The sequence below is a fragment of the Procambarus clarkii genome, chromosome 31 (genome assembly GCF_040958095.1).
Source record: "Procambarus clarkii isolate CNS0578487 chromosome 31, FALCON_Pclarkii_2.0, whole genome shotgun sequence".
NCBI classification, from domain to species: Eukaryota; Metazoa; Arthropoda; class Malacostraca; order Decapoda; family Cambaridae; genus Procambarus; species Procambarus clarkii.
The window spans coordinates 6,853,175-6,867,287 of record NC_091180.1 but is presented as its reverse complement, the minus strand read 5'-3'; positions in this window follow the sequence as shown (position 1 = coordinate 6,867,287).

The window sequence follows — 14,113 nt, the reverse complement described above, 5'->3', positions numbered from 1 at the left end:
GACCACGGTGCTCAGGCAACACAATAATGACAGGGACCACAGCCAGCGGTGCTCAGGCAACACAATAATGACAGGGACCACAGCCACGGTGCTCAGGCAACACAATAATGACAGGACCCAGCCGGTGCTCAGGCAACACAATAATGACAGGGACCACGGTGCTCAGGCAACACAATAATGACAGGGACCACGGTGCTCAGGCAACACAATAATGACAGGGACACAGCACGGTGCTCAGGCAACACAATAATGACAGGGACCACACGGTGCTCAGGCAACACAATAATGACAGGGACCACAGCCCGGTGCTCAGGCACACAATAATGACAGGGACACAGCACGGTGCTCAGGCAACACAATAATGACAGGGACCACAGCCACGCGTGCTCAGGCAACACAATAATGACAGGGACCACAGCCACGGTGCTCAGGCAACACAATAATGACAGGGACCACAGCCACGGTGCTCAGGCAACACAATAATGACAGGGACCACGGTGCTCAGGCAACACAATAATGACAGGGACCACAGCACGGTGCTCAGGCAACACAATAATGACAGGGACCACAGCACGGTGCTCAGGCAACACAATAATGACAGGGACCACAGCGGTGCTCAGGCAACACAATAATGACAGGGACCACAGCACGGTGCTCAGGCAACACAATAATGACAGGGACCACAGCCACGGTGCTCAGGCAACACAATAATGACAGGGACCACAGCACGGTGCTCAGGCAACACAATAATGACAGGGACACAGCCACGGTGCTCAGGCAACACAATAATGACAGGGACCACGGTGCTCAGGCAACACAATAATGACAGGACCACGGTGCTCAGGCAACACCATAATGACAGGGACCACGGTGCTCAGGCAACACAATAATGACAGGATCCACTGTGCTCAGGCAACACAATAATGACAGGACCACGGTGCTCAGGCAACACAATAGATGACAGGGACCACGGTGCTCAGGCACACAATAATGACAGGGACCACGGTGCTCAGGCAACACAATAATGACAGGGACCACGGTGCTAAGGCAACACAATAATGACAGGGGACCACGGTGCTCAGGCAACACAATAATGAAGGGACCACGGTGCTCAGGCAACACAATAATGACAGGGACCACGGTGCTCAGGCAACACAATAATGACAGGAGACCACGGTGCTCAGGCAACACAATAATGACCAGGACCACGGTGCTCATGCAACACAATAATGACAGGGACCACCGGTGCTCAAGGCAACACAATAATGACATGGACCACGGTGCTCAGGCAACACAATAATGACAGGACCACGGTGCTCAGGCAACACAATAATGACAGGGACCACGGTGCTCAGGCAACACAATAATGACAGGGGACCACGGTGCTCAGGCAACACAATAATGACAGGGACCACGGTGCTCAGGCAACACAATAATGACAGGGGCCACGGTGCTCAGGCAACACAATAATGACAGGGACCACGGTGCTCAGGCAACACAATAATGACAGGGACCACGGTGCTCAGGCAACACAATAATGACAGGGACCACGGTGCTCAGGCAACACAATAATGACAGGGACCACGGTGCTCAGGCAACACAATAATGACAGGGACCACGGTGCTCAGGCAACACAATAATGACAGGGACCACGGTGCTCAGGCAACACAATAATGACAGGGACCACGGTGCTCAGGCAACACAATAATGACAGGGACCACGGTGCTCAGGCAACACAATAATGACAGGGACCACGGTGCTCAGGCAACACAATAATGACAGGGACCACGGTGCTCAGGCAACACAATAATGACAGGGACCACGGTGCTCAGGCAACACAATAATGACAGGGACCACGGTGCTCAGGCAACACAATAATTGACAGGGACCACGGTGCTCAGGCAACACAATAATGACAGGGACCACGGTGCTCAGGCAACACAATAATGACAGGGACCACGGTGCTCAGGCAACACAATAATGACAGGGACCACGGTGCTCAGGCAACACAATAATGACAGGGACCACGGTGCTCAGGCAACACAATAATGACAGGGACCACGGTGCTCAGGCAACACAATAATGACAGGGACCCACGGTGCTCAGCAACACAATAATGACAGGGACCACGGTGCTCAGGCAACACAATAATGACAGGGACCACGGTTGCTCAGGCAACACAATAATGACAGGGACCTACGGTGCTCAGGCAACACAATAATGACAGGGACCACAGCCACGGTGCTCAGGCAACACAATAATGACAGGGACCACGGTGCTCAGGCAACACAATAATGACAGGGACCACGGTGCTCAGGCAACACAATAATGACAGGGACCACGGTGCTCAGGCAACACAATAATGACAGGGACCACGGTGCTCAGGCAACACAATAATGACAGGGACCACGGTGCTCAGGCAACACAATAATGACAGGGACCACGGTGCTCAGGCAACACAATAATGACAGGGACCACGGTGCTCAGGCAACACAATAATGACAGGGACCACGGTGCTCAGGCAACACAATAATGACAGGGACCACGGTGCTCAGGCAACACAATAATGACAGGGACCACGGTGCTCAGGCAACACAATAATGACAGGGACCACGGTGCTCAGGCAACACAATAATGACAGGGACCACGGTGCTCAGGCAACACAATAATGACAGGGACCACGGTGCTCAGGCAACACAATAATGACAGGGGACCACGGTGCTCAGGCAACACAATAATGACAGGGACCACGGTGCTCAGGCAACACAATAATGACAGGGACCACGGTGCTCAGGCAACACAATAATGACAGGGACCACGGTGCTCAGGCAACACAATAATGACAGGGACCACGGTGCTCAGGCAACACAATAATGACAGGGACCCACGGTGCTCAGGCAACACAATAATGACAGGGACCACGGTGCTCAGGCAAACAATTAATGACAGGGACCACGGTGCTTCAGGCAACACAATAATGACAGGGACCACGGTGCTCAGGCAACACAATAATGACAGGGACCACGGTGCTCAGGCAACACAATAATGACAGGGACCACGGTGCTCAGGCAACACAATAATGACAGGGACCACGGTGCTCAGCAACACAATAATGACAGGGACCACGGTGCTCAGGCAACACAATAATGACAGGGACCACGGTGCTCAGGCAACACAATAATGACAGGGACCACGGTGCTCAGGCAACACAATAATGACAGGGACCACGGTGCTCAGGCAACACAATAATGACAGGGACCACGGTGCTCCCAGGCAACACAATAATGACAGGGACCACGGTGCTCAGGCAACACAATAATGACAGGGACCACACAATAATCATACATAAAATAAACACACAAACGACTAGTCGTCGAGACAGGACACCATCTTATTGTGTTTTCCTGTCTGTGTCTGTCTGTGTCTGTCTGTGTCTGTCTGTGTCTGTCTGTGTCTGTCTGTCTGTGTCTGTCTGTGTCTGTGTGTGTCTGTCTGTGTCTGTCTGTGTCTGTCTGTGTCTGTCTGTGTCTGTCTGTGTCTGTCTGTGTCTGTCTGTGTCTGTCTGTGTCTGTCTGTCTGTGTGTGTACTCACCTAGTTGTACTCACCTAGTTGTGTTTGCGGGGGTTGAGCTCTGGCTCTTTGGTCCCGCCTCTCAACCGTCAATCAACAGGTGTACAGATTCCTGAGCCTATCGGGCTCTGTCATATCTACACTTGAAACTGTGTATGGAGTCAGCCTCCACCACATCACCCCCTAATGCATTCCATTGTCAACCACTCTGACACTAAAAAAGTTCTTTCTAATATCTCTGTGGCTCATTTGGGCACTCAGTTTCCACCTGTGTCCCCTTGTGCGTGTTCCCCTTGTGTTAAATAGACTGTCTTTATCTACCCTATAAATTCCCTTCAGAATCTTGAATGTGGTGATCATGTCCCCCCTATCTCTTCTGTCTTCCAGCGAAGTGAGGTTTAATTCCCGTAGTCTCTCCTCGTAGCTCATACCTCTCAGCTCGGGTACTAGTCTGGTGGCAAACCTTTGAACCTTTTCCAGTTTAGTCTTATCCTTGACTAGATATGGACTCCATGCTGGGGCTGCATACTCCAGGATTGGCTGACATATGTGGTATACAAAGTTCTGAATGATTCTTTACACAAGTTTCTGAATGCCGTTCGTATGTTGGCCAGCCTGGCATATGCCGCTGATGTTATCTGCTTGATATGTGCTGCAGGAGACAGGTCTGGCGTGATATCAACCCCCAATTCTTTTTCCTTCTCTGACTCCTGAAGAATTTCCTCTCCCAGATGATACCTTGTATCTGGCCTCCTGCTCCCTACACCTATCTTCATTACATTACATTTGGTTGGGTTAAACTCTAACAACCATTTGTTCGACCATTCCTTCAGCTTGTCTAGGTCTTCTTGAAGCCTCAAACAGTCCTCTTCTGTCTGTGTCTGTCTGTGTTTGTCTGTGTCTGTCTGTCTGTGTCTCTCTGTGTCTGTTTATTTGACTGTGTCTGTCAAAAAAAGGTTGGAGAGGCGTGGCTTGTGACAGTTTGGTCATTGTAAGTCTCAACTGCATTCCTTTGGTGTCCTCTAGGCCTCCAGTCACATGTAGGCCTCCAGTCACATGTAGGCCTCCAGTCACATGTAGGCCTCCAGTCACATGTAGGCCTCCAGTCACATGTAGGCCTCCAGTCACATGTAGGCCTCCAGTCACATGTAGGCCTCCAGTCACATGTAGGCCTCCAGTCACATGTAGGCCTTCAGTCACATGTAGGCCTCCAGTCACATGTAGGCCTCCAGTCACATGTAGGCCTCCAGTCACATGTAGGCCTCCAGTCACATGTAGGCCTCCAGTCACATGTAGGCCTCCAGTCACATGTAGGCCTCCAGTCACATGTAGGCCTCCAGTCACATGTAGGCCTACAGTAACATGTAGGCCTACATGTTACATGTAGGTCACATGGAGGTCGCATGTAGGCCTCCAGTCACATGTAGGCCTCCAGTCACATGTAGGCCTCCAGTCACAAGTAGGCCTCCAGTCACATGTAGGCCTCCAGTCACATGTAGGCCTACAGTAACATGTAGGCCTACATGTTACATGTAGGTCACATGTAGGTCACTCCATGTGACCATGTAGGTCACATGGAGGCCTACAGTAACATGTAGGCCTCCAGTCACATGTAGGCCTCCAGTCACATGTAGGCCTCCAGTCACATGTAGGCCTCCAGTCACATGTAGGCCTCCAGTCACATGTAGGCCTCCAGTCACATGTAGGCCTCCAGTCACATGTAGGCCTCCAGTCACATGTAGGCCTCCAGTCACATGTAGGCCTTCAGTCACATGTAGGCCTCCAGTCACATGTAGGCCTCCAGTCACATGTAGGCCTCCAGTCACATGTAGGCCTCCAGTCACATGTAGGCCTCCAGTCACATGTAAGCCTCCAGTCACATGTAAGCCTCCAGTCACATGTAGGCCTCCAGTCACATGTAGGCCTCCAGTCACATGTAGGCCTCCAGTCACATGTAGGCCTCAAGTCACATGTAAGCCTCCAGTCACATGTAGGCCTCCAGTCACATGTAGGCCTCCAGTCACATGTAGGCCTCCAGTCACATGTAGGCCTCCAGTCACATGTAGGCCTCCAGTCACATGTAGGCCTCCAGTCACATGTAAGCCTCCAGTCACATGTAGGCCTCCAGTCACATGTAGGCCTCCAGTCACATGTAGGCATCCAGTCACATGTAGGCCTCCAGTCACATGTAGGCCTCCAGTCACATGTAAGCCTCCAGTCACATGTAAGCCTCCAGTCACATGTAGGCCTCCAGTCACATGTAGGCCTCCAGTCACATGTAGGCCTCCAGTCACATATAGGCCTCCAGTCACATGTAGGCCTCCAGTCCCACGTAGGCCTCCAGTCACATGTAGGCCTCCAGTCACATGTAGGCCTCCAGTCCCACGTAGGCCTCCAGTCACATGTAGGCCTCCAGTCACATGTAGGCCTACAGTAACATGTAGGCCTCCAGTCACATGTACGCCTCCAGTCACATGTAGGCCTCCAGTCACATGTAGGCCTCCAGTCACATGTAGGCCTCCAGTCACATGTAGGCATCCAGTCACATGTAGGCCTCCAGTCACATGTAGGCCTCCAGTCACATGTAAGCCTCCAGTCACATGTAAGCCTCCAGTCACATGTAGGCCTCCAGTCACATGTAGGCCTCCAGTCACATGTAGGCCTCCAGTCACATATAGGCCTCCAGTCACATGTAGGCCTCCAGTCCCACGTAGGCCTCCAGTCACATGTAGGCCTCCAGTCACATGTAGGCCTCCAGTCCCACGTAGGCCTCCAGTCACATGTAGGCCTCCAGTCACATGTAGGCCTACAGTAACATGTAGGCCTCCAGTCACATGTAGGCCTCCAGTCACATGTAGGCCTCCAGTCACATGTAGGCCTCCAGTCACATGTAGGCCTCCAGTCACATGTAGGCCTCCAGTCACATGTAGTCCTCCAGTCACATGTAGGCCTCCAGTCACATGTAGGCCTCCAGTCACATGTAGGCCTACAGTAACATGTAGGCCTCCAGTCACATGTAGGCCTCCAGTCACATGTAGGCCTCCAGTCACATGTAGGCCTCCAGTCACATGTAGGCCTCCAGTCACATGTAGGCCTCCAGTCACAAGTAGGCCTCCAGTCACATGTAGGCCTCCAGTCACATGTAGGCCTCCAGTCACGTGTAGGCCTCCAGTCACATGTAGGCCTCCAGTCACATGTTGGCCTCCAGTCACATGTAGGCCTCCAGTCACATGTAGGCCTACAGTCACGTGTAGGCCTCCAGTCACATGTAAGCCTACAGTCACATGTAGGCCTCCAGTCACATGTAGGCCTACAGTCACATGTAGGCCTCCAGTCACGTGTAGGCCTCCAGTCACATGTAGGCCTCCAGTCACATGTAGGCCTCCAGTCACATGTAGGCCTCCAGTCACATGTAGGCCTACAGTCACGTGTAGGCCTCCAGTCACATGTAAGCCTACAGTCACATGTAGGCCTCCAGTCACATGTAGGCCTCCAGTCACATGTAGGCCTCCAGTCACATGTAGGCCTCCAGTCACATGTAGGCCTCCAGTCACATGTAGGCCTCCAGTCACATGTAGGCCTCCAGTCACATGTAGGCCTCCAGTCACATGTAGGCCTCCAGTCACATGTAGGCCTACAGTCACATGTAGGGTTTATTTATTATTTATTATAAATATTGGTCGGTTTTATTATACATTTTTTTATTTTTTATATTATTATTGTGTAATTAAAGGCCGTGTAAAATATTGTACATTACACTGGCTCTAACTTGAATATCGACTATGTCTTTGTTTTTGTTAAAATTTAATATGTTTATTTTAATCTTTAAATTAAAATATATTAATCTCAATATTATTAATTTCAATTCAATTTCTTTCTTTATTATGCACCCCATACACATCCCGTGGGCGGTGGTGTGAAGGATTACAGAGGCACATAATCGGTTCAGGAACTGAACCCTCTAGTTCGTTTAGCTAAGCAAATAACAATCTTTTGACGCTAGTTACACAATTATTAATATTATATATACATGTACACATACTCATACATACATGTACATATATATATATATATATATATATATATATATATATATATATATATATATATATATATATATATATATATATATATATATATATATATATATATATATATATATATATATTTTGGTAGCAGTCTTTCCTGTAGACATATATTATTAAATATGACCGAAAAAGTAAGATTAATAATTCTAACACGAATTTTCTCAATCTTTCGTACATTATGCTTCACTGTTGGAGGTAAATCAAAAATCACTTCTCCAAAATTCATTTTTATTTCTATTCTGACGCGACACGGGCGCGTTTCGTAAAACTTATTACATTTTCAAAGACTTCACAAATACACAACTGATTAGAACTTGCGTTTCCCTGATTTTATATCTACATTTGAGTGAGGTGGGAAGGGTGATGTGGCTTTACATTTGAGTGAGGTGGGAAGGATGATGTGGCATTAACACAAGACAGAACACTAGAGGATATTAATAGGGTATTAAAAGTATCAACACAAGACAGAACAGAAACAATGGGTATTGAATAGAAGTGTTTGTAGAAAGCCTATTGGTCCATATTTCTCACTGCAGCCGAATTAAAAGCAAAGGTCAACAAACTGATCGAAACTGTGAACGCCAAGAAATCCGGACTCCACCTGCCAAAGATCATTGGGGAATATAAACCTGGATATGCGTATGGAAATGTCAAGACGCACAAGCCTGGAAACCCACTTCGGCCAATCATTAGCCAGATACCCACACCCACGTACAGATTGGCGAAGCGACTCAACGGCCTGCTGACTCCTTATGTTCCTTGCGCCTTCAGCCTGAAGTCTCCAAAGGAATTTGTGGACTTACTGCGGGGCGCACGGGCCACAGGGATAAGAGCCTCGTTGGACGTAGAATCGCTGTTTACCAACGTACCTGTGGACGAGACAATCGGAATGATAGCCGACAGAGTGTATCGTGATCCAGCCTGTACTCCTCTTGACATGCCAGAAAGTATTCTGAGGAAACTACTCCAAGCTTGTACTAAAGAGGCACCCTTCTTGAGCCCGGATGGGCACATGTATAAGCAAGTAGATGGGGTCGCCATGGGTTCTCCCCTAGGTGTCCTGTTTGCAAACTTCTACATGGGTACCATCGAGCAAAAAGTCTTAGTCGACATGAACTTGAAACCGGCCATATACTGCAGGTATGTTGACGACATTTTTACACAGGTACCTGATGTCAGACATCTGCAGGAGCTGAAGGAGGCATTTGAGCAGAGTTCCGTGCTGCGTTTCACTTACGAGACGGAAAAGGATGGGAAGCTGCCTTTTCTAGATGTAACAGTCATGGAAAAGGGCGGAGGTTTCCATACTGCAGTCTACACAAAGGAAACAAACATAGGAATGTGCCTAAATGCCAACAGCGACTGCCCTGACAGGTACAAGAGGAGTGTTGTTAACGCATACGTCGACCGTGCTCTCAGCCACAGCTCAGAATGGAAGCAAGTCGACGAAGAACTCTGTAGGGTAAGGCAGGTTCTAGTCAATAACGGCTTCTCCAATGGTTTCATCGAAGACATCATAAGAAGGAAAGTGAAAAGCCATGCAACCTCCGAAGAGACAACTAACACAACACCTATACCCCCTATTAGACTATTTTACAGGAACTTCTTTTCCACAGCTCATAAAACAGAGGAAAGGGTCCTGAAAGATATTGTTAATAGAAACGTTATCCCTACAGACAAAAATCAGAGGATACAACTGACGCTTTACTATAAAACCAGAAAAACGGCCAGCCTACTCATGAGAAACTCTCCAGACACGAAACAGAACGCTTTAAAAGAGACTAACGTCGTCTATGCCTTCAAATGCCCACTTGGGGACTGTAAGCTCCAAAAAACCCAGTATATAGGCAAGACAACAACATCTCTTTCTAGGCGTTTAACGATGCATAAACAACAGGGCTCCATTAAGGAACATATAATCTCTTCCCATAACCAAACCATCGCCAGAGAAATCCTAGTAAACAACACAGAAATCATCGATAGATACAGCGATAGCAGGCGGCTTGACGTTTGCGAGGCACTACACATCAAGAAGTCAACACCAGCAATAAACAGCCAATTATTGCACAACTATATTCTACCCACCTCAAGACTCCGCTCCAATATAGAAGCATCAAGAAATATGGACCAATAGGCTTTCTACAAACACTTCTATTCAATACCCATTGTTTCTGTTCTGTCTTGTGTTGATACTTTTAATACCCTATTAATATCCTCTAGTGTTCTGTCTTGTGTTAATGCCACATCATCCTTCCCACCTCACTCAAATGTAAAGCCACATCACCCTTCCCACCTCACTCAAATGTAGATATAAAATCAGGGAAACGCAAGTTCTAATCAGTTGTGTATTTGTGAAGTCTTTGAAAATGTAATAAGTTTTACGAAACGCGCCCGTGTCGCGTCAGACTAGAAATAAAAATGAATTTTGGAGAAGTGATTTTTGATTTACCTCCAACAGTGAAGCATAATGTACGAAAGATTGAGAAAATTCGTGTTAGAATTATTAATCTTACTTTTTCGGTCATATTTAATAATATATATATATATATATATATATATATATATATATATATATATATATATATATATATATATATATATACGTATACATATATACATACATATTTAATCACCCACACAAATACACACATCAATAATCTTTTGTGTCACAAGTGATCAACAAGAGGCTCACAACAGTCACTATACAAGGCACTTTACATCTATGGTGAGTCGCACAGTTACTAGTCTTGCTGCACACCCACCCAACTGGGCGGCAGCTTTACAGTCATGTGCTCCACACCCACCCAACTGGGCGGCAGCTTTACAGTCATGTGCATGCATTACCCACAGTAAGCAAATTTTGGATACTTCGCTAAGGTTTCGGGCAGCACATCATTATGAATGAAGTACTTACACATTTCTTGGACACTATTGATAGTGTTATCTCTAAATTCCGCAATTTTTGCACATTCCATTATATAATGACGCAAAGTATGCGAATAGTTCTGCTGACAGAGTTTACATTTAGTCAAATCTACATCAGCAGATGTTACAAACTCCCAGAGGTACTTGTAGCCGAGCCTAAGCCTAGCAGTGGTAACATCTAGATGTCTGCTAACCTTACTGGATGACCCATAGACGTGCGGTACTTCCTGCATAATAGAATGATGATAGATGGAGTAACTGGTGTGAATTTCACTTTGCCTCAAGTCTACGAGATTTAGTTGATGTTCCTAGGATATTGCTGCCCTCAGACTGCTCAAAGGCAATCCAAGTTGGTAATCAATTCCCTCTTTACGAGGAAAAGTCTTGGCAAACTCATTAGTTCTATCATGCATTCGGAGACCAATATGGGAAGGAATCCACAGGAGACAGACTCTGACTGCATCATTGATTATTTCATTATGTCTGTGTCTAGCTTCAGAGATAAGCACGTCACAGTTATGCCTTGGGGAGCTGAGGGCAGTCAAGGATGACAAGGAGTCACTTACAATTAGCGTGTCAACTTTGGATTCATATACGCGCTCGAGTGCCAGGATTATGGCAACCAATTCTGTTTGAAGAGTGGAGGCCCAGTTACTTAGACGCGCTCCACACTCATGGGAGAAGGAACCATCTCTCCCTGTCACAACAACTGCACTTCCAGCTGCACCATGGGACTGATGCAAGGATCCATCAGTGTAAATAATCTGGGAAAGGGAGCGCTCTCTGACTAAAGCATTAATTTGGCTTAAGGCATTGTACTTTGCTTCTTGTCGAAGCAAGGCTTGTTCTTTAATCAGCTTCTTGGGTGGGAAAGGTGGGACAGTAATTTGGAAAGGAGTGATCTCCCATGGGGCAGGAAAGTGTAGTTGTCTCTCTTGGTGGAGGTGATGAAAGTTATACATACTGAGCACAGTGGCAGTTTTGGTAATCCATTTGGAGGGATGCTGACCTTCAAGGAAGAAGGTTTGGAAGGCTTCAGTGCAGGGGTTAGGGTGGGTTAGCCTAAGCTTCTTGATACCAATTAAAGCATTAATTTCAGTGATACGAACAGTTACATATGAAATATTCAGTTCCTTCCTCATGTTTAGTAACTTAGTTGTACGGGGGCATCCGAGGATAATCCTCATGGCTTCGTTTTGCATCTTTTCCTGCCCTCCAAGCATTCTCTCAGGCACTAGAGTAAGCATGGGTGATGCATAATCAATCAGAGACCTAATATATGAGAGATACATCATTTTGACAATTCTCACATTTGCACCATAGCTTGGATATTAATATATAATATATTTAATGTTTTTGTAATAACTACCTTCATCTATTCTGACCCCAACTCCCACACACTAAATAATAATAATATCAATAATGAATTAAAAATAAAGTCCACTCGTGGATGTCAACCAACAAACTCACACTAAACATAGCAAAGACCTACTACATTATATTTCGAAGTAAATCGTCAAATCAAATTCGGGTTCTGATACACAATATTACCAATAAAACTATGGGAAAGTTCCTTAGCCTATGCACAGACAAGACTCTCAACTTCAGCACCCACATACAACACATAGCCAAGAAAGTCTCAAAAATTGTCGGTATACTTTCTAAAATCAGATATTATGTTCCCCCACTCTGCTCTCATCTCATTATACTCCGCGATAATCTATCACTATCTTACACACGGCATCTGAGCATGGGGTTCAGCCACTGCAACTTACCTCAAGCCTATCATCACCCAGCAAAAATCTGCTCTCAGAACACTAACAAACTCTGTCTTATCTCTGTCTTAACTCCATATCTCAACTATGGTATTTGTGCTTGGGGTTCTACTACCCAAAATCATTTACGTCTTCTAATTACTCAACACAAAGCTGCTATTAGGACAATATGCAACTCTAGCCCCAGACATCACTCGGTACCCCTACTCAAATCTCTGAATATGTTAAATATTAAGTCACTGCACATTCTCTCTTGTGTATTATACATATATAAAACGCTGAACTGTAATGCCAATCCTGACCTCAAAAGCTTCATAGAAGGTTGTAACAGAACCCATGAGCACCACACCAGAAACAAATACAGTTTTGATATTCCTAGAGTACGACTTAATCAAACTAGAAATGCTCTACAAATCAAGCGACCCAGAATGTGGAATGACCTTCCCAACCATGTTAAAGACTGTACACCTCTCAACCAGTTTAAGATAAGAACTAAACACTACCTAATAAATTCCCTGTAACCTACCTCACTCCTCTATTGTCAACCCATGTCTGTTATTTTTTTTTAATCAACACTGTTTGTCAACCTATTGTATTTGTGCTGCTTTTTCAGTCATGTTCCCCCTTTTTTTTTATCTTTATTTGTATTTGTTCTCAACACATTTTATTCTTTATGCTCAATTAGTATTATGTTCTAGATATTAATGTTTTTCTTGCCCGAAACGCATTGCGTAATAGTGGCTTTAGGCATTGTATGTACTAGCTCTATCTATATATCGATCCATTAATGTAACATTACTTGTATGTATGTACCTTACCTGAATAAACATATTTATTTATTTATTTTTTATCTTCAGACAACATAGTCTCTCTGTTTAAGTCCCTTAACATACTAAGCATACACCCATTCCACACATTTTTTATGTGGTGTTTACATATATAAAACCTTGTTCCTAAATGCTAATCTTGATTTGAAACTTTTCCTTGATAGGTGTAATAGAACCCATGAGCACCACACCAGGAATAAATATATCTTTAATATCCCCAGAGTCAGACTAAATCTGTGTAAACACTCCCAGCAAATAAAAGGACCCAGTCTTTGGAACTCACTTCCTGGTGAATTAAACAATTGTCCAACCAATGCCCTATTCAAAAATAAGACCAAAAAGTACCTAACTTCATCCTCATAGTTTCCTACCTTGTGCTTCCAACTCACACTGTATCTTGTACTACCCACTTCCCCGATATTAGTACTTAAGACATATCTTTACCAGTGCAATCACCGCTCTCAATTTTATTGTAGTTATTTCTTGATATAAAACCTTGCTATAATGTACCTTTTCATCTCACCTGATATGCTGACCCAGACTGCTAGTGGGGGCTAATATACCAGCCTCACATTTTATGTTCTCGCCTGAATTTTAGTCATAGTTGATTTGTTTTGTATTAAGGGAGGTATTATCTCCCCTGACTCCATGTATGACTAACCATCCTGTGAGATGGGAATATTAGTTGAACCTTTAGCTAGTTTTTGATCTATACTGGGTAATATCTCATGTAGAATAGGGTAGCAGCACATTGCTGTATATACCTTACTTTGTTCATTTAGGAAATGTATATGTTTATCTCTCAGAATGTTTGGTAATATGTTTATTGTTTGTGATGTGTGTCTATGTATGTATTAACACGATGTACTGAACGGGGTGAGAATAGCTTGAGCTACCTCATCCCTTTGTGTGTATTTTACATCAATA